The following is a 23,318-nucleotide window of genomic DNA, read 5'->3' as shown; positions in this document are numbered from 1 at the left end:
TCTTTTAAACAGATATATTGGTGTCTGACCAGTCAGGGAGACACTATTACAGTTTTTTTTTTTTACGGCAAAAAATGCCAAAAGCAGAATAATACAGAGATTTGACCCGTGGAACTGCAAAAAAAACAGTTCTATTTCTCTGGCCTACACCAGAGTCTTTTAAACAGATATATTGGTGTCTGACCAGTCGGGGAGACACCATTACAGTTTTTTGTACGGCAAAAAATGCGAAAAGCAGGATAATACAGAGATTTGACCCGTGGAACTGCAAAAAAACAGTTCTATTTCTCTGGCCGACACCAGACTCTTTTAAACAGATGTATTGGTGTCTGACCAGTCAGGGAGACACTATTACAGTTTTTTATGGCAAAAAATGCCAAAAGCAGGATAATACAGAGATTTGACATGTGGAACTGCAACAAAACAGTTCTATTTCTCTGGCCTACACCAGACTCTTTTAAACAGATATATTGGTGTCTGACCAGTCAGGGAGACACTATTACAGTTTTTTTTTTTTACGGCAAAAAATGCCAAAAGCAGGATAATACAGAGATTTGGCCCCTGGAACTGCAAAACCACAGTTCTATTTCTCTGTTCTACACCAGACTCTTTTAAACAGATATATTGGTGTCTGACCAGTCAGAGAGACACTATTACAATTTTTTTTTACGGCAAAAAATGCCAAAAACAGGATAATACAGAAATTTGACCCGTGGAACTGCAAAAAAATAGTTCTATTTCTTTGGCCTAGACCAGACTCTTTTAAACAGATATATTGGTGTCTGACCAGTCAGGGAGACACTATTACAGTTTTTTTTTACGGCAAAAAATGCCAAAAGCATAATAATACAGAGATTTGACCCTTGGAACTGCTAAAAAAACTGTTCTATTTCTCTGGCCTACACCAGACTATTTTAAACAGATATATTGGTGTCTGACCATTCAGGGAGACACTATTACAGATTTTTTTTTTTTATGGCAAAAAATGCCAAAAGCAGAATAATACAGAGATTTGACCCGTGGAACTGCAAAAAAAACAATTCTATTTCTCTGGCCTACATCAGACTCTTTTAAACAGATATATTGGTGTCTGACCAGTCAGGTAGACACTATTACAGTTTTTTTTTATGTCAAAAAATGCCAAAAGCAGGATAATACAGAGATTTGACCCGTGGAACTGCAAAAAAGCAGTTCTATTTCTCTGGCCTACACCAGACTTTTTTAAACAGACATATTGGTGTCTGACGAGTCAGTGAGACACTATTATAGTTTTTTTATGGCAAAAAATGCCAAAAACAGGATAATACAGAAATTTGACCCGTGGAACTGCCAAAAAACAATTCTATTTCTCTGGCCTACACCAGACTCTTTTAAACAGATATATTGGTGTCTGACCATTCAGGGAGACACTATTACAGATTTTTTTTTTTATGGCAAAAAATGCCAAAAGTAGAATAATACAGAGATTTGACCCGTGGAACTGCAAAAAAAACAATTCTATTTCTCTGGCCTACATCAGACTCTTTTAAACAGATATATTGGTGTCTGACCAGTCAGGGAGACACTATTACAGTTTTTTTTTATGTCAAAAAATGCCAAAAGCAGGATAATACAGAGATTTGACCCGTGGAACTGCAAAAAAAGCAGTTCTATTTCTCTGGCCTACACCAGACTTTTTTAAACAGACATATTGGTGTCTGACGAGTCAGTGAGACACTATTATAGTTTTTTTATGGCAAAAAATGCCAAAAACAGGATAATACAGAAATTTGACCCGTGGAACTGCCAAAAAACAATTCTATTTCTCTGGCCTACACCAGACTCTTTTAAACAGATATATTGGTGTCTGACCAGTCAGGGAGACACTATTACAGTTTTTTTTTTTTACGGCAAAAAATGCCAAAAGCAGAATAATACAGAGATTTGACCCGTGGAACTGCAAAAAAAACAGTTCTATTTCTCTGGCCTACACCAGAGTCTTTTAAACAGATATATTGGTGTCTGACCAGTCGGGGAGACACCATTACAGTTTTTTGTACGGCAAAAAATGCGAAAAGCAGGATAATACAGAGATTTGACCCGTGGAACTGCAAAAAAACAGTTCTATTTCTCTGGCCGACACCAGACTCTTTTAAACAGATGTATTGGTGTCTGACCAGTCAGGGAGACACTATTACAGTTTTTTATGGCAAAAAATGCCAAAAGCAGGATAATACAGAGATTTGACATGTGGAACTGCAACAAAACAGTTCTATTTCTCTGGCCTACACCAGACTCTTTTAAACAGATATATTGGTGTCTGACCAGTCAGGGAGACACTATTACAGTTTTTTTTTTACGGCAAAAAATGCCAAAAGCAGGATAATACAGAGATTTGGCCCCTGGAACTGCAAAACCACAGTTCTATTTCTCTGTTCTACACCAGACTCTTTTAAACAGATATATTGGTGTCTGACCAGTCAGAGAGACACTATTACAATTTTTTTTTACAGCAAAAAATGCCAAAAACAGGATAATACAGAAATTTGACCCGTGGAACTCCAAAAAAATAGTTCTATTTCTTTGGCCTAGACCAGACTCTTTTAAACAGATATATTGGTGTCTGACCAGTCAGGGAGACACTATTACAGTTTTTTTTTACGGCAAAAAATGCCAAAAGCATAATAACACAGAGATTTGACCCTTGGAACTGCTAGAAAAACTGTTCTATTTCTCTGGCCTACACCAGACTATTTTAAACAGATATATTGGTGTCTGACCATTCAGGGAGACACTATTACAGATTTTTTTTTTTTATGGCAAAAAATGCCAAAAGCAGAATAATACAGAAATTTGACCCGTGGAACTGCCAAAAAACAATTCTATTTCTCTGGCCTACACCAGACTCTTTTAAACAGATATATTGGTGTCTGACCATTCAGGGAGACACTATTACAGATTTTTTTTTTTTATGGCAAAAAATGCCAAAAGTAGAATAATACAGAGATTTGACCCGTGGAACTGCAAAAAAAACAATTCTATTTCTCTGGCCTACATCAGACTCTTTTAAACAGATATATTGGTGTCTGACCAGTCAGGGAGACACTATTACAGTTTTTTTTTATGTCAAAAAATGCCAAAAGCAGGATAATACAGAGATTTGACCCGTGGAACTGCAAAAAAGCAGTTCTATTTCTCTGGCCTACACCAGACTTTTTTAAACAGACATATTGGTGTCTGACGAGTCAGTGAGACACTATTATAGTTTTTTTATGGCAAAAAATGCCAAAAACAGGATAATACAGAAATTTGACCCGTGGAACTGCCAAAAAACAATTCTATTTCTCTGGCCTACACCAGACTCTTTTAAACAGATATATTGGTGTCTGACCATTCAGGGAGACACTATTACAGATTTTTTTTTTTTATGGCAAAAAATGCCAAAAGTAGAATAATACAGAGATTTGACCCGTGGAACTGCAAAAAAAACAATTCTATTTCTCTGGCCTACATCAGACTCTTTTAAACAGATATATTGGTGTCTGACCAGTCAGAGAGACACTATTACAGTTTTTTTTTATGTCAAAAAATGCCAAAAGCAGGATAATACAGAGATTTGACCCGTGGAACTGCAAAAAAGCAGTTCTATTTCTCTGGCCTACACCAGACTTTTTTAAACAGACATATTGGTGTCTGACGAGTCAGTGAGACACTATTATAGTTTTTTTATGGCAAAAAATGCCAAAAACAGGATAATACAGAAATTTGACCCGTGGAACTGCCAAAAAACAATTCTATTTCTCTGGCCTACACCAGACTCTTTTAAACAGATATATTGGTGTCTGACCAGTCAGGGAGACACTATTACAGTTTTTTTTTTTTACGGCAAAAAATGCCAAAAGCAGAATAATACAGAGATTTGACCCGTGGAACTGCAAAAAAAACAGTTCTATTTCTCTGGCCTACACCAGAGTCTTTTAAACAGATATATTGGTGTCTGACCAGTCGGGGAGACACCATTACAGTTTTTTGTACGGCAAAAAATGCGAAAAGCAGGATAATACAGAGATTTGACCCGTGGAACTGCAAAAAAACGGTTCTATTTCTCTGGCCGACACCAGACTCTTTTAAACAGATGTATTGGTGTCTGACCATTCAGGGAGACACCATTACAGTTTTTTTTTTTTACGGCAAAAAATGCCAAAAGCAGAATAATACAGAGATTTGAAACGTGGAACTGCAAAAAAAACAGTTCTATTTCTCTGGCCTACACCAGACTCTTTTAAACAGATATATTGGTGTCTGTACAGTCAGGGAGACACTATTACAGTTTTTTTTATGGCAAAAAATGCCAAAAGCAGGATAATACAAAGATTTGACCCGTGAGACTGAAAAAAAGATGTTCTATTTCTCTGGCCTACACCAGACTCTTTTAAACAGATATATTGGTGTCTGACAAGTCAGGGAGACACTATTACAGTTTTTTTTACGGCAAAAAATGCCAAAAGCAGGATAATACAGAGATTTGACACTTGGAATTGCAAAAAACTGTTCTATTTCTCTGGCCTACACCAGACTCTTTTAAACAGATACATTGGTGTCTGACCAGTCAGGGAGACACTATTACAGGTTTTTTTTACGGCAAAAAATGCCAAAAGCAGGATAATACAGAGATTTCACCTGTGGAACAGCAAAACCACAGTGCTATTTCTCTGGCCTACACCAGACTCTTTTAAGAAGATATATTGGTGTCTGACCAGTCAGGGAGACACTATTACAGTTTTTTTTACAGCAAAAAATGCCAAAAACAGCATAATACAGAAATTTGACCCGTGGAACTGTAAAAAAACAGTTCTATTTCTCAGGCCTACACCAGAATCTTTTAAACAGATATATTGGTGTCTGTCCAGTCAGGGAGACACTATTACAGTTTTTTTTATGGCAAAAAATGCCAAAAGCAGGATAATACAAAGATTTGACCCGTGAGACTGCAAAAAAGTTGTTCTATTTCTCTGGCCTACACCAGACTCTTTTAAACAGATATATTGGTGTCTGACAAGTCAGGGAGACAATATTACAGTTTTTTTACGGCAAAAAATGCCAAAAGGAGGATAATACAGAGATTTGACACGTGGAACTGCAAAAAAACAGTTCTATTTCTCTGGCCTACACCAGACTCTTTTAAACAGATATATTGGTGTCTGACCAGTCAGGGAGACACTATTACAGGTTTTTTTTACGGCAAAAAATGCCAAAAGCAGGATAATACAGAGATTTCACCCGTGGAACAGCAAAACCACAGTGCTATTTCTTTGGCCTACACCAGACTCTTTTAAGAAGATATATTGGTGTCTGACCAGTCAGGGAGACACTATTACAGTTTTTTTATGGCAAAAAATGCCAAAAGCAGGATAATACAGAGATTTGACACGTGAAACTGCAACAAAACAGTTCTATTTCTCTGGCCTACACCAGACTCTTTTAAACAGATATATTGGTGTCTGACCAGTCAGGGAGACACTATTACAGTTTTTTTTTACGGCAAAAAATGCCAAAAGCAGGATAATACAGAGATTTGGCCCCTGGAACTGCAAAACCACAGTTCTATTTCTCTGTTCTACACCAGACTCTTTTAAACAGATATATTGGTGTCTGACCAGTCAGGGAGACACTATTACAGTTTTTTTTACGGCAAAAAATGCCAAAAACAGCATAATACAGAAATTTGACCCGTGGAACTGTAAAAAAACAGTTCTATTTCTCAGGCCTACACCAGAATCTTTTAAACAGATATATTGGTGTCTGTCCAGTCAGGGAGACACTATTACAGTGTTTTTTATGGCAAAAAATGCCAAAAGCAGGATAATACAGAGATTTGCCCCGTGAGACTGCAAAAAAACAGTTCTATTTCTCTGGCCTACACCAGACTCTTTTAAACAGATATATTGGTGTCTGACCAGTCAGGGAGACACTATTACAGTTTTTTTTACGGCAAAAAATGCCAAAAGCAGGATAATACAGAGATTTCACCCGTGGAACAGCAAAACCACAGTGCTATTTCTCTGGCCTATACCAGACTCTTTTAAACAGATATATTGGTGTCTGACCAGTCAGGGAGACACTACTACAGTTTTTTTATGGCAAAAAATGCCGAAAGCAGGATAATACAGAGATTTGACACGTGGAACTGCAACAAAACAGTTCTATTTGTCTGGCCTACACCAGACTCTGTTAAACAGATTTATTGGTGTCTGACCAGTCAGGGAGACACTATTACAGTTTCTTTTTTTACGGCAAAAAATACCAAAAGCAGAATAATACAGAGATTTGACCTGTGGAACTGCAAAAAAAACTGTTCTATTTCTCTGGCCTACACCAGACTCTTTTAAACAGATATATTGGTGTCTGACCAGTCAGGGAGACACTACTACAGTTTTTTTATGGCAAAAAATGGCAAAAGCAGGATAATACAGAGATTTGACACGTGGAACTGCAACAAAACAGTTCTGTTTCTCTGGCCTACACCAGACTCTTTTAAACAGATATATTGGTGTCTGACCAGTCAGAGAGACACTATTACAGTTTTTTTTTTACGGCAAAAAATGCCAAAAGTAGGATAATACAGAGATTTGACCCCTGGAACTGCAAAACCAGAGTTCTATTTCTCTGTTCTACACCAGACTCTTTTAAACAGATATATTGGTGTCTGACCAGTCAGGGAGACACTACTACTGTTTTTTTATGGCAAAAAATGCCAAAAGCAGGATAATACAGAGATTTAACCCGTGGAACTGCAAAAAAACAGTTCTATTTCTCTGGCCTACACCAGACTCTTTTAAACAGATATAATGGTGTCTGTCCAGTCAGGGAGACACTATTACAGTTTTTTTTATGGCAAAAAATGCCAAAAGCAGGATAATACAGATATTTGACCTGTGAGACTGCAAAAAAGCAGTTCTATTTCTCTGGCCTACACCAGACTCTTTTAAACAGATATATTGGTGTCTGACAAGTCAGGGAGACACTATTACATTTTTTTTTACAGCAAAAAATGCCAAAAGCAGGATAATACAGAGATTTGACCCGTGGAACTGCAAAAAAACAGTTCTATTTCTCTGGCCTACACCAGACTCTTTTAAACAGATATATTGGTGTCTGACCAGTCAGGGAGACACTATTACAGTTTTTTTTTACGGCAAAAAATGCCAAAACCAGGATAATACAGAGATTTCACCCGTGGAACAGCAAAACCACAATGCTATTTCTCTGGCCTACACCAGACTCTTTTAAACAGATATATTGGTGTCTGACCAGTCAGGGAGACACTATTACAGTTTTTTTATGGCAAAAAATGCCAAAAGTAGGATAATACAGAGATTTGACACGTGGAACTGCAACAAAACAGTTCTATTTCTCTGGCCTACACCAGACTCTTTTAAACAGATATATTGGTGTCTGACCAGTCAGGGAGACACTATTACAGTTTTTTTTTTTACGGCAAAAAATGCCAAAAGCAGGATAATACAGAGATTTGGCCCCTGGAACTGCAAAACCACATTTCTATTTCTCTGTTCTACACCAGACTCTTTTAAACAGATATATTGGTGTCTGACCAGTCAGGGAGACACTATTACAGTTTTTTTTACGGCAAAAAATGCCAAAAACAGCATAATACAGAAATTTGACCCGTGGAACTGCAAAAAAACAGTTCTATTTCTCAGGCCTACACCAGAATCTTTTAAACAGATATATTGGCATCTGACCAGTCAGTGAGACACTATTACAGTTTTTTTTATGGCAAAAAATGCCAAAAGCAGGATAATACAGAGATTTGCCCCGTGAGACTGCAAAAAAACAGTTCTATTTCTCTGGCCTACACCAGACTCTTTTAAACAGATATATTGGTGTCTGACCAGTCAGGGAGACACTATTACAGTTTTTTTTACGGCAAAAAATGCCAAAAGCAGGATAATACAGAGATTTCACCCGTGGAACAGCAAAACCACAGTGCTATTTCTCTGGCCTATACCAGACTCTTTTAAACAGATATATTGGTGTCTGACCAGTCAGGGAGACACTACTACAGTTTTTTATGGCAAAAAATGCCGAAAGCAGGATAATACAGAGATTTGACACGTGGAACTGCAACAAAACAGTTCTATTTCTCTGGCCTACACCAGTCTCATTTAAACAGATATATTGGTGTCTGACCAGTCAGGGAGACACTATTACAGTTTTTTTTTTACGGCAAAAAATGCCAAAAACAGGATAATACAGAAATTTGAACCGTGGAACTGCAAAAAAACAGTTCTATTTGTCTGGCCTACACCAGACTCTTTTAAACAGATATATTGGTGTCTGACCAGTCAGGGAGACACTATTACAGTTTCTTTTTTTACGGCAAAAAATACCAAAAGCAGAATAATACAGAGATTTGACCTATGGAACTGCAAAAAAAACTGTTCTATTTCTCTGGCCTACACCAGACTCTTTTAAACAGATATATTGGTGTCTGACCAGTCAGCGAGACACTACTACAGTTTTTTTATGGCAAAAAATGGCAAAAGCAGGATAATACAGAGATTTGACACGTGGAACTGCAACAAAACAGTTCTGTTTCTCTGGCCTACACCAGACTCTTTTAAACAGATATATTGGTGTCTGACCAGTCAGGGAGACACTATTACAGTTTTTTTTTACGGCAAAAAATGCCAAAAGCAGGATAATACAGAGATTTGGCCCCTGGAACTGCAAAACCACAGTTCTATTTCTCTGTTCTACACCAGACTCTTTTAAACAGATATATTGGTGTCTGACCAGTCAGGGAGACACTACTACTGTTTTTTTATGGCAAAAAATGCCAAAAGCAGGATAATACAGAGATTTAACCCGTGGAACTGCAAAAAAACAGTTCTATTTCTCTGGCCTACACCAGACTCTTTTAAACAGATATAATGGTGTCTGTCCAGTCAGGGAGACACTATTACAGTTTTTTTTATGGCAAAAAATGCCAAAAGCAGGATAATACAGATATTTGACCTGTGAGACTGCAAAAAAACAGTTCTATTTCTCTGGCCTACACCAGACTCTTTTAAACAGATATATTGGTGTCTGACAAGTCAGGGAGACACTATTACATTTTTTTTTACAGCAAAAAATGCCAAAAGCAGGATAATACAGAGATTTGACCCGTGGAACTGCAAAAAAACAGTTCTATTTCTCTGGCCTACACCAGACTCTTTTAAACAGATATATTGGTGTCTGACCAGTCAGGGAGACACTATTACAGTTTTTTTTTACGGCAAAAAATGCCAAAACCAGGATAATACAGAGATTTCACCCGTGGAACAGCAAAACCACAATGCTATTTCTCTGGCCTACACCAGACTCTTTTAAACAGATATATTGGTGTCTGACCAGTCAGGGAGACACTATTACAGTTTTTTTATGGCAAAAAATGCCAAAAGTAGGATAATACAGAGATTTGACACGTGGAACTGCAACAAAACAGTTCTATTTCTCTGGCCTACACCAGACTCTTTTAAACAGATATATTGGTGTCTGACCAGTCAGGGAGACACTATTACAGTTTTTTTTTTACGGCAAAAAATGCCAAAAGCAGGATAATACAGAGATTTGGCCCCTGGAACTGCAAAACCACATTTCTATTTCTCTGTTCTACACCAGACTCTTTTAAACAGATATATTGGTGTCTGACCAGTCAGGGAGACACTACTACTGTTTTTTTATGGCAAAAAATGCCAAAAGCAGGATAATACAGAGATTTAACCCGTGGAACTGCAAAAAAACAGTTCTATTTCTCTGGCCTACACCAGACTCTTTTAAACAGATATAATGGTGTCTGTCCAGTCAGGGAGACACTATTACAGTTTTTTTTATGGCAAAAAATGCCAAAAGCAGGAAAATACAGATATTTGACCTGTGAGACTGCAAAAAAACAGTTCTATTTCTATGGCCTACACCAGACTCTTTTAAACAGATATATTGGTGTCTGACAAGTCAGGGAGACACTATTACATTTTTTTTTACAGCAAAAAATGCCAAAAGCAGGATAATACAGAGATTTGACCCGTGGAACTGCAAAAAAACAGTTCTATTTCTCTGGCCTACACCAGACTCTTTTAAACAGATATATTGGTGTCTGACCAGTCACGGAGACACTATTACAGTTTTTTTTTACGGCAAAAAATGCCAAAACCAGGATAATACAGAGATTTCACCCGTGGAACAGCAAAACCACAATGCTATTTCTCTGGCCTACACCAGACTCTTTTAAACAGATATATTGGTGTCTGACCAGTCAGGGAGACACTATTACAGTTTTTTTATGGCAAAAAATGCCAAAAGCAGGATAATACAGAGATTTGACACGTGGAACTGCAAAACCACAGTTCTATTTCTCTGTTCTACACCAGACTCTTTTAAACAGATATATTGGTGTCTGACCAGTCAGGGAGACACTATTACAGTTTTTTTTTTACGGCAAAAAATGCCAAAAGCAGAATAATACAGAGATTTGACACGTGGAACTGCAACAAAACAGTTCTATTTCTCAGGCCTACACCAGAATCTTTTAAACAGATATATTGGTTTCTGACCAGTCAGTGAGACACTATTACAGGTTTTTTTATGGCAAAACATGCCAAAAGCAGGATAATACAGAGATTTGACGCGTGGAACTGCAAAAAAAACAGTTCTATTTCTCTGGCCTACACCAGACTCTTTTAAACAGATATATTGGTGTCTGTCCAGTCAGGGAGACACTATTACAGTTTTTTTTATGGCAAAAAATGCCAAAAGCAGGATAATACAGAGATTTGCCCCGTGAGACTGCAAAAAAACAATTCTATTTCTCTGGCCTACACCAGACTCTTTTAAACAGATATATTGGTGTCTGACCAGTCAGGGAGACACTATTCCAGTTTTTTTTACGGCAAAAAATGCCAAAAGCAGGATAATACAGAGATTTCACCCGTGGAACAGCAAAACCACAGTGCTATTTCTCTGGCCTATACCAGACTCTTTTAAACAGATATATTGGTGTCTGACGAGTCAGGGAGACACTACTACAGTTTTTTTATGTAAAAAAATGCCGAAAGCAGGATAATACAGAGATTTGACACGTGGAACTGCAACAAAACAGTTCTATTTCTCTGGCCTACACCAGACTCATTTAAACAGATATATTGGTGTCTGACCAGTCAGGGAGACACTATTACAGGTTTTTTTTTACGGCAAAAAATGCCAAAAACAGGATAATACAGAAATTTGACCCGTGGAACTGCAAAAAAACAGTTCTATTTGTCTGGCCTACACCAGACTCTTTTAAACAGATATATTGGTGTCTGACCAGTCAGGGAGACACTATTACAGTTTCTTTTTTTACGGCAAAAAATACCAAAAGCAGAATAATACAGAGATTTGACCTGTGAGACTGCAAAAAAACAGTTCTATTTCTCTGGCCTACACCAAACTCTTTTAAACAGATATATTGGTGTCTGACCAGTCAGGGAGACACTATTACAGTTTTTTTATGGCAAAAAATGCCAAAAGCAGGATAATACAGAGATTTGACACGTGGAACTGCAACAAAACAGTTCTATTTCTCTGGCATACACCAGACTCTTTTAAACAGACATATTGGTGTCTGACCAGTCAGGGAGACACTATTACAGTTTTTTTTACGGCAAAAAATGCAAAAAGCAGGATAATACAGAGATTTGGCCCCTGGAACTGCAAAACCACAGTTCTATTTCTCTGTTCTACACCAGACTCTTTTAAACAGATATATTGGTGTCTGACCAGTCAGGGAGACACTATTACAGTTTTTTTCTTATGGCAAAAAATGCCAAAAGCAGAATAATACAGAGATTTGACCCTTGGAACTGCAAAAAAACCTGTTCTAGTTCTCTTGCCTACACCAGACTCTTTTAAACAGATATATTGGTTTCTGACCATTCAGGGAGACACTATTACAGTTTTTTTTTTATGGCAAAAAATGCCAAAAGCAGAATAATACAGAGATTTGACCCGTGGAACTGCAAAAAAAACAATTCTATTTCTCTGGCCTACACCAGACTCTTTTAAACAGATATATTGGTGTCTGACCAGTCAGGGAGACACTATTATCGTTTTTTTTATGGCAAAAAAAGCCAAAAGCAGAATAATACAGAGATTTGACCCGTGGAACTGCAAAAAAGCAGTTCTATTTCTCTGGCCTACACCAGACTCTTTAAACCGATATATTGGTGTCTGTCCAGTCAGGGAGACACTATTACAGTTTTTTTATGGCAAAAAATGCCAAAAATAGGATAATACAGAAATTTGACCCGTGGAACTGCCAAAAAACAATTCTATTTCTCTGGCCTACACCAGACTCTTTTAAACAGATATATTGGTGTGTGACCAGTCAGGGAGATACTATTACAGTTTTTTTTACGGCAAAAAATGCCAAAAGCACGATAATACAGAGATTTGACCCATTGAACTGCAAAAAAACAGTTCTATTTCTCTGGCCTACACCAGACTCTTTAAAACATATATATTGGTGTCTGACCAGTCAGGGAGACACTATTACAGTTTTTTTTTTTTACGGCAAAAAATGCCAAAAGCAGAATAATACAGAGATTTGACCCGTGGAACTGCAAAAAAAACAGTTCTATTTCTCTGGCCTACACCAGAGTCTTTTAAACAGATATATTGGTGTCTGACCAGTCGGGGAGACACCATTACAGTTTTTTGTACGGCAAAAAATGCCAAAAACAGGATAATACAGACATTTGACCCGTGGAACTGCCAAAAAACAATTCTATTTCTCTGGCCTACACCAGACTCTTTTAAACAGATATATTGGTGTCTGACTAGTCCGGGAGATACTATTACAGTTTTTTTTACGACAAAAAATGCCAAAAGCAGGATAATACAGAGATTTGACCCATTGAACTGCAAAAAAACAGTTCTATTTCTCTGGCCTACACCAGACTCTTTTAAACAGATATATTGGTGTCTGACCATTCAGGAGACACCATTACAGTTTTTTTTTTTTACGGTAAAAAATGCCAAAAGCAGAATAATACAGAGATTTGACCCGTGGAACTGCAAAAAAAAACAGTTCTATTTCTCTGGCCTACACCAGACTCTTTTAAACAGATATATTGGTGTCTGACCAGTCAGGGAGACACTATTACAGTTTTTTTTTACGGCAAAAAATGACAAAAGCATAATAATACAGAGATTTGACCCGTGGAACTGCAAAAAAGCAGTTCTATTTCTCTGGCCTACACCAGACTCTTTAAACAGATATATTGGTGTCTCTCCAGTCAGGGAGACACTATTACAGTTTTTTTATGGCAAAAAATGCCAAAAACAGGATAATACAGAAATTTGACCCGTGGAACTGCCAAAAAACAATTCTATTTCTCTGGCCTACACCAGACTCTTTTAAACAGATATATTGGTGTGTGACCTGTCAGGGAGATATTATTACAGTTTTTTTTACGGCAAAAAATGCCAAAAGCAGGATAATACAGAGATTTGACCCATTGAACTGCAAAAAAACAGTTCTATTTCTCTGGCCTACACCAGACTCTTTTAAACAGATATATTGGTGTCTGACCAGTCAGGGAGACACTATTACAGTTTTTTTTTTATACGGCAAAAAATGCCAAAAGCAGAATAATACAGAGATTTGACCCGTGGAACTGCAAAAAAAACAGTTCTATTTCTCTGGCCTACACCAGAGTCTTTTAAACAGATATATTGGTGTCTGACTAGTCGGGGAGACACCATTACAGTTTTTTGTACGGCAAAAAATGCCAAAAACAGGATAATACAGATATTTGACCCGTGGAACTGCCAAAAAACAATTCTATTTCTCTGGCCTACACCAGACTCTTTTAAACAGATATATTGGTGTCTGACTAGTCCGGGAGATACTATTACAGTTTTTTTTATGGCAAAAAATGCCAAAAGCAGGATAATACAGAGATTTGACCCATTGAACTGCAAAAAAACAGTTCTATTTCTCTGGCCTACACCAGACTCTTTTAAACAGATATATTGGTGTCTGACCATTCAGGAGACACCATTACAGTTTTTTTTTTTTACGGTAAAAAATGCCAAAAGCAGAATAATACAGAGATTTGACCCGTGGAACTGCAAAAAAAACAGTTCTATTTCTCTGGCCTACACCAGACTCTTTTAAACAGATATATTGGTGTCTGACCAGTCAGGGAGACACTATTACAGTTTTTTTTTACGGCAAAAAATGACAAAAGCATAATAATACAGAGATTTGACCCGTGGAACTGCAAAAAAGCAGTTCTATTTCTCTGGCCTACACCAGACTCTTTAAACAGATATATTGGTGTCTGTCCAGTCAGGGAGACACTATTACAGTTTTTTTATGGCAAGAAATGCCAAAAACAGGATAATACAGAAATTTGACCCGTGGAACTGCCAAAAAACAATTCTATTTCTCTGGCCTACACCAGACTCTTTTAAACAGATATATTGGTGTGTGACCAGTCAGGGAGATATTATTACAGTTTTTTTTACGGCAAAAAATGCCAAAAGCAGGATAATACAGAGATTTGACCCATTGAACTGCAAAAAAACAGTTCTATTTCTCTGGCCTACACCAGACTCTTTTAAACAGATATATTGGTGTCTGACCAGTCAGGGAGACACCATTACAGTTTTTTTTTTATACGGCAAAAAATGCCAAAAGCAGAATAATACAGAGATTTGACCCGTGGAACTGCAAAAAAAACAGTTCTATTTCTCTGGCCTACACCAGAGTCTTTTAAACAGATATATTGGTGTCTGACTAGTCGGGGAGACACCATTACAGTTTTTTGTACGGCAAAAAATGCCAAAAACAGGATAATACAGACATTTGACCCGTGGAACTGCCAAAAAACAATTCTATTTCTCTGGCCTACACCAGACTCTTTTAAACAGATATATTGGTGTCTGACTAGTCCGGGAGATACTATTACAGTTTTTTTTACGGCAAAAAATGCCAAAAGCAGGATAATACAGAGATTTGACGAATTGAACTGCAAAAAAACAGTTCTATTTCTCTGGCCTACACCAGACTCTTTAAACAGATATATTGGTGTCTGTCCAGTCAGGGAGACACTATTACAGTTTTTTTACGGCAAAAAATGCCAAAAATAGGATAATACAGAAATTTGACCCGTGGAACTGCCAAAAAACAATTCTATTTCTCTGGCCTACACCAGACTCTTTTAAACAGATATATTGGTGTGTGACCAGTCAGGGAGATACTATTACAGTTTTTTTTACGGCAAAAAATGCCAAAAGCAGGATAATACAGAGATTTGACCCATTGAACTGCAAAAAAACAGTTCTATTTCTCTGGCCTACACCAGACTCTTTAAAACAGATATATTGGTGTCTGACCAGTCAGGGAGACACTATTACAGTTTTTTTTTTTTACGGCAAAAAATGCCAAAAGCAGAATAATACAGAGATTTGACCCGTGGAACTGAAAAAAAAACAGTTCTATTTCTCTGGCCTACACCAGAGTCTTTTAAACAGATATATTGGTGTCTGACCAGTCGGGGAGACACCATTACAGTTTTTTGTACGGCAAAAAATGCCAAAAACAGGATAATACAGACATTTGACCCGTGGAACTGCCAAAAAACAATTCTATTTCTCTGGCCTACACCAGACTCTTTTAAACAGATATATTGGTGTCTGACTAGTCCGGGAGATACTATTACAGTTTTTTTTACGGCAAAAAATGCCAAAAGCAGGATAATACAGAGATTTGACCCATTGAACTGCAAAAAAACAGTTCTATTTCTCTGGCCTACACCAGACTCTTTTAAACAGATATATTGGTGTCTGACCATTCAGGGAGACACCATTACAGTTTTTTTTTTTTTACGGTAAAAAATGCCAAAAGCAGAATAATACAGAGATTTGACCCGTGGAACTGCAAAAAAACCAGTTCTATTTCTCTGGCCTACACCAGACTCTTTTAAACAGATATATTGGTGTCTGACCAGTCAGGGAGACACTATTACAGGTTTTTTTTACGGCAAAAAATGCCAAAAGCATAATAATACAGAGATTTGACCCGTGGAACTGCAAAAAAGCAGTTCTATTTCTCTGGCCTACACCAGACTCTTTAAACAGATATATTGGTGTCTGTCCAGTCAGGGAGACACTATTACAGTTTTTTTATGGCAAAAAATGCCAAAAACAGGATAATACAGAAATTTGACCCGTGGAACTGCCAAAAAACAATTCTATTTCTCTGGCCTACACCAGACTCTTTTAAACAGATATATTGGTGTGTGACCAGTCAGGGAGATACTATTACAGTTTTTTTTACGGCAAAAAATGCCAAAAGCAGGATAATACAGAGATTTGACCCATTGAACTGCAAAAAAACAGTTCTATTTCTCTGGCCTACACCAGACTCTTTTAAACAGATATATTGGTGTCTGACCATTCAGGGAGACACCATTACAGTTTGTTTTTTTTACGGTAAAAAATGCTAAAAGCAGAATAATACAGAGATTTGACCCGTGGAACTGCAAAAAAAACAGTTCTATTTCTCTGGCCTACACCAGACTCTTTTAAACAGATATATTGGTGTCTGACCAGTCAGGGAGACACTATTACAGTTTTTTTTATGGCAAAAAAAGTCAAAAGCAGGATAATACAGAGATTTGACACGTGGAACTGCAAAAAAACAGTTCTATTTCTATGGCCTACACCAGACTCTTTAAACAGATATATTGGTGTCTGTACAGTCAGGGAGACACTATTACAGTTTTTTTTACGGCAAAAATGCCAAAAGCAGGATAATACAGAGATTTGACCTGTGGAACTGCAACAAAACAGTTCTATTTCTCTGGCCTACACCAGACACTTTTCAACAGATATACTTTTGTCTGACCAGTCAGGGAGACACTATTACAGTTTTTTTTATGGCAAAAAATGCCAAAAGCAGGATACTACAGAGATTTGACCCGAGAGACTGCAAAAAAACAGTTCTATTTCTCTGGCCTACACCAGATTCTTTTAAACAGATATATTGGTGTCTGACCAGTCAGGGAGACACTATTACAGTTTTTTTTTACGGCAAAAAATGCCAAAAGCAGGATAATACAGAGATTTGACCCGTTGAACTGCAAAAAAACTGTTCTATTTCTCTGGCCTACACCAGACTCTTTTAAACAGATATATTGGTGTCTGACCAGTCAGGTAGACACTATTACAGTTTTTTTTTACAGCAAAAATTGCCAAAAGCAGGATAATATAAAGATTTCACCCGTGGAACTGCAAAACCACAGCGCTATTTCTCTCCTACACCAAACTCTTTTAAACAGATATATTGGTGTCTGACCAGTCAGAGAGACACTATTACAGTTTTTTTTACGGCAAAAAATGCCAAAAGCAGGATAATACAGAGAATTAACACATGGAACTGCAAAAAAACAGTTCTATTTCTCTAGCCTACACCAGACTCTTTTAAACAGATATATTGGTGTCTGACCATTCAGGGAGACAATATTACAGTTTTTTTTTTACAGCAAAAAATGCCAAAAGCAGAATAATACAGAGATTTCACCCGTGGAACTGAAAAAAAAACAGTTCTATTTCTCTGGCCTACACCAGACTCTTTTAAACAGATATATTGGTGTCTGACCAGTCAGTGAGACACTATTACAGTTTTTTTTTACGGCAAAAATGCCAAAAGCAGGATAATACAGTGATTTGACCCGTGAAACTTCAAAAAAACAGTTTTACTTCTCTGGCCTTCACCAGAATCTTTTAAACAGATATATTGGTGTCTGACCATTCAGGGAGACACTATTACAGTTTTTTTTTTAAGGCAAAAAATGACAAAAGCAGAATAATGCAGAGATTAGACCCGTGAAACTGCAAAAAAAACCAATTCTATTTCTCTGGCCTACACCAGACTCTTTTAAACAGATATATTGGTGTCTGACCAGTTCAGGGAGACACCATTACAGTTTTTTTTTACGGCAAAAAATGCCAAAAGCAGGATAATACAGAGATTTGTCCAGTGGAACTGCAAAAAAACAGTTCTATTTCTCTGGCCTACACCAGACTCTTTAAAACAGATATATTGGTGTCTGTCCAGTCAGGGAGACACTATTACAGTTTTTTTGTGGCGAAAATGCCAAAAGCAGGATAATACAGAGATTTGACCTGTGGAACTGCAACAAAACAGTTCTAATTCTCTGGCCTACACCAGACTCTTTTAAACAGACATATTGGTGTCTGACCAGTCAGGGAGACACTATTACAGTTTTTTCTGCGGCAAAAAATGCCAAAAGCAAGATAATACACAGGTTTGACCTGTGGAACTGCAAAAAAACAGTTCTATTTCTCTGGCCTACACCAGACACTTTTAAACAGATATACTGGTGTCTGACCAGTCAGGGAGACACTAGTACAGTTTTTTTTTTTACGGCAAAAAATGCCAGAAGCAGAATAATACAGAGATTTGACCCGTGGAACTGCAAAAAAAACAGTTCTATTTCTCTGGCCTACACCAGAGTCTTTTAAACAGATATATTGGTGTCTGACCAGTCAGGGAGACACTATTACAGTTTTTTTTTACGGCAAAAATGCCAAAAACAGGATAATGCAGAGATTTGACCCGTGGAACTGCAAAAAAACAGTTCTATTTCTCCGGCCTACACCAGACTCTTTTAAACAGATATATTGGTGTCTGACAAGTCAGGGAGACACTATTACAGTTTTTTTACGGCAAAAAATGCCAAAAGCAGGATGATACAGAGATTTGACCCGTGGAACTGCAAAACCACAGTGCTATTTCTCTCCTACACCAGACTCTTTTAAACAGATATATTGGTGTCTGACCAGTCAGAGAGACACTATTACAGTTTTTTTTTACAGCAAAAAATGCCAAAAGCAGGATAATACAGAGATTTGACCTGTGGAACTGCAACAAAACAGTTCTATTTCTCTGGCCTATACCAGACTCTTTTAAACAGATATATTGGTGTCTGTCCAGTCAGGGAGACACTACTACAGTTTTTTTTTACGGCAAAAAATGCCAAAAGCAGGATAATACAGAGATTTGGCCCCTGGAACTGCAAAACCACAGTTCTATTTCTCTGTTCTACACCAGACTCTTTTAAACAGATATATTGGTGTCTGACCAGTCAGGGAGACACTATTCGGTTTTTTTTACGGCAAAAAATGCCAAAAGCAGGATAATACAGAGATTTGACCCGTGGAACTGCAAGAAAACAGTTCTATTTCTCTGGCCTATACCAGACTCTTTTAAACAGATATATTGGTGTCTGTCCAGTCAGGGAGACACTACTACAGTTTTTTTTTACGGCAAAAAATGCCAAAAGCAGGATAATACAGAGATTTGGCCCCTGGAACTGCAAAACCACAGTTCTATTTCTCTGTTCTACACCAGACTCTTTTAAACAGATATATTGGTGTCTGACCAGTCAGGGAGACACTATTCGGTTTTTTTTACGGCAAAAAATGCCAAAAGCAGGATAATACAGAGATTTGACCCGTGGAACTGTAAAACCACAGTTCTATTTCTCTGGCCTACACCAGACTCTTTTAAACATATATATTGGTGTCTGACCGGTCAGGGATACACTATTACAGTTTTTTTTATGGCAAAAAATGCCAAAATCAGGATAATACAGAGATTTGACCCGTGAAACTGCAAAACCACAGTTCTATTTCTCTGGCCTACACCAGACTCTTTTAAACAGATATATTGGTGTCTGAACAGTCACAGACACACTAAATTTTTTTTTTTGGGGGGGGGGGAATACCAAAAGGTTAATAAGACGCGTTTTTGTACAGTCTGACTGAGGAAAAAAAAAATACAGGATTTAGATGAAAAAAAAAGGAATTTTCCTGGCCCCTGAGACCGGGGGATAAGTCTAGCAATTTGACCAACAGGAGCACACAGGACTGTAATGCAGCGTTTGCTGGTATAACCACTGCGTCTCCGATACAGCCTGCCAGCCTGCCTGCCTGATATCTGTGATGTATATTAGTCCTGAGAAGGACTGTTTGTTTGATTTGGCCGGCTTTAGAGACACTACACTACCTATTTTGCACTATATATCTCTCCCTAACTCAGCTGCACTCTCCCTCCACTGTCTTATCTGGAGCGACTGTGTCCAAGATGGCGGCGCCCAGTTTTAAATACTCGAGGTGACACTGTGCGGCCAGCCAATCACTGTAATGCCCACAAACAACATGGCTGTGGCATTACAATGACTGGCTGGCAATACCAGCATGTTCATTGGCTCTGTAAAGAGTGCCAAACGTGCAGGGCGGAGACCCGAGCTCCCACCCGAGTAACCCGGAAATGCTCGGTGTTCGCCGAACATCCCGAGTAGTGAGATGCTCGGGTGAGTACTGAGCTGTGTCGAGCATGCTCGCTCAACACTAGTAGGGACCTGTTACAATTCTACTTGTGTATCAGCTGCCTGGTCTGATCATAAGTCTAAGGGGACGAGACGCCTGGAGCCAAAATCATGGAAAAACAAAAGACATAGTTTGTGTCGCAGGGGTCACTCAATCAGGAGTGACAGAACCCCAAATATATAGTTGCTAGAAGAGAAGGAAGGAAATATGTAGAGAAAACCAAAAAAGTAATGTCATTGTGTGGGTTGTACCCGGGGGGTAGATTATAGTACGAGATGTTGAATGCACCACTTTATGAAAACGGGAAAGCTGGAAGATAATGGGTTGTTGCAAAGTGCATACATGTGGAAAAAGGTTGCGCTGAGTTTATCGAAAGAAGGGTTTGTGGAAAATGAGGATAGGGATAACAAAGGGAACATAACTGGTTATTTCTATGTTAGCAAGATGCCTCCGCCACCGCCCTATAATGGCGACGCAATGAATTGTTGGGTGTGTTCTAATTGTGGCGAGCAGAATCCATTGTCAGCAGATTATTGTGTTGCATGTCACGCTCCCCGTCAAGGAGGCCCACCCCTCTCTACTACCCAAGCCACTCCTAGTGCCCCATCTTCATCTGTTATACCTATGCCCACCCAAAGTTCCAATCCTTCCTGCAGCGGCCATGTTACTACACCCATTGCATCACCTCTGGCCTCTGACCAGATGTTAGAGGGTATGCTCCTTCCCAGTGGCACACACCCTTCCTGTAGTGTGCTTCCTTCCGGTGGCGGCCATCTTGGCGCACCCGGAATACAGGCCACAATACACACTACACCCAGAACATCAACCGCAACATTTACCCCTATACCAGTGTGTCCGGTTGTCAGTCTGGATGGTGCGTACTATTTCCCAAAAGACTATGTCCCTCTCTATCCTCATTTGCCTATTGCCAAAACTCTATTTAATGGTCCGGTGTTCCTGCAGGACCTTAACCGAAGGAGAAATACAACTGAACCGGAGGAGCCGTGGGATGAAGAGGCGGCAGCACCACCACCACCATCAGCGTCCACACCAATAAGAGATCTAGAAGGTAAACCAGCTTGTGTGACATTTCGTACACCAATATCAGAATTTTCCCGGATCGGGGGGGATTCCCTTGCCATCCTTTCAGATGAAGAATACCCACAGGTGTGGAAACCATGGACAGAAAGAATGATTTGGAAGTCATCAACGGTACTAACAGCAGGTCTGGGGGATCTGGTAACACAGCGGGGGGATGCTATAGTTAATGCAGCAAACCCTAGATTACAAGATAGGGGAGGGGTGGTTAAGACTATTGTGCAAGCTGGAGGTAATGCTATTCAGGAAGACTGTAACAGCATTGTACATTCTTCAGGACTGGTCGAAGCAACAGACCTGGTAGCCTCCAGACCTGGGAGATTACCATGCAGGCTTATCATTCATGCAGTAGGTCCAGTGTATGATGAAGATCATCATAATCAGTGTGTGTCACAACTTAGAGCTACAATGAACAATATTCTGAACTATGCAGGAACAAGGAACCTTACTTCTATTCCTGTTCCTGCTATAAGTTCTGGAATGTAAAGATTTTCTAAGCATGTGCCCAAGCAATAGTCCAAGCTATACAGGAGTATAGAGGACTAACTACGTTGGAGGAGATAAGACTAATCAGCAATGACTATCATAAATCTCAAATTCTCACCCGAGCTGTGGAAAGTACCACAGCTAGATCAGACTCACTCAGCCGCCAGATGAACTCAGAAGATAACCCAAATGAACTATTTCCTGGACAAACAAGCCCACCTCCTGTTGCTGTGTTGCCAGCATCTCCCTCAACATCTTTTCAGTCAGAATCTCCAGTACCAGATCACCATAATAGATATGTGGCCTTCACACCCTCACAAGTTTATCGAGTGATTAGTCAACTACCTGACCCAGACAGACACCCTATGGCGTTCTACAGAAGAATCAGACAAATTCAACAAACTTATTCAGCCACTTGGAAAGATCTTCATGAAATCACTAGTATTAAAGCAGGAGATGCCTTTAGGCCAATAATTCAAGTAGCCCTGAATGACAGCCAAGTGACAGACAAGGAGATTTACCAATCAGGAGGAGCCTTTTGTCGACAACTTCAGCAGTGGGCCAAGGATCGGCTCACAGACTCATCTACCAGTGTATTGGACTGTACTCAAGAATCAGGGGAGAATGTCAAAAATTTTTACACCAGAATCTATACTCAGTTCAAGGATCAAGGGTTAGATGAAGGTCAGAGGATCCAACAGAATCTACTAGTCACTTCATTTGTTAGGGGACTCAGAGAGGAAATCTTAGCGAAACTTACAGACTCCAGGCCAGAATAAGTGGACAAGTCTTCGCAGAAGGTACTCCTCATTGCTAAAGCTATAGAGAAACAATTGAATGCTGTACCAAGGCCTGCTCCAGCACATGCTTAAGAGATTTACCCTATGAATCGCTTATATCTGATGATTTCCTTTCATGTGTGGGAGTGGATGGAAAACCACACTCATCCCGACTAACATTTCCATTGCCTATTGGGAAAGAACAGAATCTGCTGGCCAGATTTCTCATTTCAGACACCTGCCCGCTTAATTTATTGGGAGCAAATCTACTCCAGAAGTTAAATGCTCAGATATCATATGATGAGAATGGAATGCATCTAGATGTATCTACTCCTTTATCATTAGAGGAACAAACAAAGGTACATGCCCTCCCATTGTGTGTCATCCAATTTACAACAACCGCCATACCACAGCATTATCTTGACTGCATGCCACCAGAACTCTGGTCTCAAGGTCCTGATGATATAGGCCGACTGCCTGTCCCGCTGTCACGGGTGTGTCGCCACG

The sequence above is a fragment of the Phyllobates terribilis genome, unplaced genomic scaffold, assembly GCF_046119375.1.
Source record: "Phyllobates terribilis strain yellow unplaced genomic scaffold, ASM4611937v1 Scaffold_8__6_contigs__length_399053987, whole genome shotgun sequence".
NCBI lineage: Eukaryota > Metazoa > Chordata > Amphibia > Anura > Dendrobatidae > Phyllobates > Phyllobates terribilis.
The sequence above is the reverse complement of the archived record's forward strand: the minus strand, read 5'-3'. Positions refer to the sequence as shown.